Below are 2,339 nucleotides of genomic sequence, written 5' to 3'. Positions count from 1 at the left end.
GCCTGCATTAGAGACCTGCCAGAGCACCACCAGATGAGAGCTACTGCGCCTGCATTAGAGACCTGCCAGAGCACCACCAGATGAGAGCTACTGCGCCTGCATTAGAGACCTGCCAGAGCACCACCAGATGAGAGCTACTGCGCCTGCATTAGAGACCTGCCAGAGCACCACCAGATGAGAGCTACTGCGCCTGCATTAGAGACCTGCCAGAGCATCACTCGGTGAGAGATACTGCACCTGCATTAGAGACCTGCCAGAGCACCACCAGATGAGAGCTACTGCGCCTGCATTAGAGACCTGCCAGAGCACCACCAGATGAGAGCTACTGCGCCTGCTCAAGTCTGAAGGTCGCTGACTTCAGGCAAACACCACATGCAAAGGATTTGCAACCAAGTGCTAAAAATTAGGTATTTAACCAGGTACTAAACAAGATTATGTAAATGTACAATCACTTGTGGTTTCCTGCAACTGGGGAATTTAAAAAGAGCTTTCTACATAGTTCCTTCAATATGAATGTAAATAACTTCAAATTAAAGCTGGCATTCTGAATTTCATTTCATTTTACAAGGCTTACCCTGATGTATTCAGGGTTGTAATTATGTATTATGTAGAACTCATCTGTATACCAAGCACATAGACCATCTCAGGTGACATCCCCCCATCATGTAAAACTCTGACATCCAAAAACGAAATTCAACACCGAAGAAAAAGTATTGGTAACATAAAAGTATTCTTTAAAGAAACTACCAGCTGCCAAGGAGAAGGAAAGTAAACATTTGATGACTGATTTCATGGAAGATTTTCTAATATCCATCATTTGATTAAGAATATTGCTAAAAACCATGTCACAATCACCCAGTATAGTACTTTCAAAGCAGTACTGATCATTGAAAGGGAGAATGATTACATAATAACCTCTTAAGTGAACGTGGCTTTAAATGAGTATTTAAATCACAGTCTAAAATGTTATAAATCACTTGCTGCCATTTGGACTAATAACCTGAACATTTTTCTCCTCACAGAAAAATGAGCTCCCTTTTACTTAAAGCATCCCTAAAGTGGCATGACAGAATCCCAGGAAATAAATCCTGTATATAGCAGGAGTCCGTCCAGGCGACAGGAGCTCTAGAATAATCCTGAAGACGCATCACCGCCCGTTGGAGGCTCTTTGGATAAGTAGCAAAACATCTTCAGATTACTCTGTGAGTCCAGTCTCCTTGATGTGCTACTCCTAAACCATTCAGTGACCTGGACAAGTGAAAAGCTTTGAGCACATAAAGGATCACTGTGCATACACACTCCTAAACAGTACATACTGGAGGCCTTCTACTAAGGAGATGAAGTATCTCAAGATTAAAAAAATACTTTAGTAACCACTTTAGTAAATTCTGTAACCTGCCAGCCACTCGTCCTGTAATGCAAAAGGTACAGGTTTTGTTTTTTGTATTATGCTTCTTTTCACTCTCTGAAGTCAAGGTAGTTTTCATCATTTTGTAATATATGAATTTTTTTGGTTTGTTCATAGCTTTTAAAAACAAGTGAGAAAAGAAATGAAAGGGCAATCAGGGTTAGTTTTCTGTGCAGCAATATTTAGTAAATTCTCAAAAATAAAAATGTCTCTCCAGTGACAGACATAAATATGCTATCAATGGAAACAAAAATTTCTTTCCTTCTTTGTGTGAGCTATGAGCACATATTAATTACTATAATGTTGCAACATTCTTTTTGTTATCATGAATGATAAAAGTGAGTTGATAGGTGTTAATTAGTCCTTTTTAAATGAACAAGCAAGTAAACAGACAGATGTGGATCATTCCTCTGAGAACACAACACTGTAAACTGAATGACTGAATGAATAAATGAACCCATGTAAGCTACATAGGTATGATTACCCTCCTAGAGCATATGCTCTCATTACACTGCCATGCTACATTTACTCCAAGCCTCCCTCCCTTTATATCTCTCTCTCCTTCCCTCTTTCTCTTTCATAGCATGGGAAGAATGCACACAATTCTCTTCTCCAGAGCCTGTAATTTGACCTTGACACAAAGGCTGGTGATTAGCGCAGTTGAAATCAATACCAAATATGTCACAGCCAGTCAAAAATGGAATTAATTATTCTGCCATCCTGTCATTGCGCTCTAGTAATTCCAAATCTCTGTGGCACAGCTCAAACATCTCTGTGGCACAGCTTGTCTTTTGATCTGAAGACAAAAAACACGAATCCTTAAAGAGTCTCTCGTATTCTCTCTCTCACCCGCTGCTGTTTCTGTGCATGGATGCTCTTGTATGGTTGTGCATTTAATAATGTGTGTTTGATTAAGGAAGTGCACGAGTGT

This window comes from Electrophorus electricus, chromosome 23 (assembly GCF_041902795.1).
Source record: "Electrophorus electricus isolate QZ-2024a chromosome 23, ASM4190279v1, whole genome shotgun sequence".
NCBI classification, from domain to species: domain Eukaryota; kingdom Metazoa; phylum Chordata; class Actinopteri; order Gymnotiformes; family Gymnotidae; genus Electrophorus; species Electrophorus electricus.
This window is presented reverse-complemented; position numbering follows the sequence as displayed.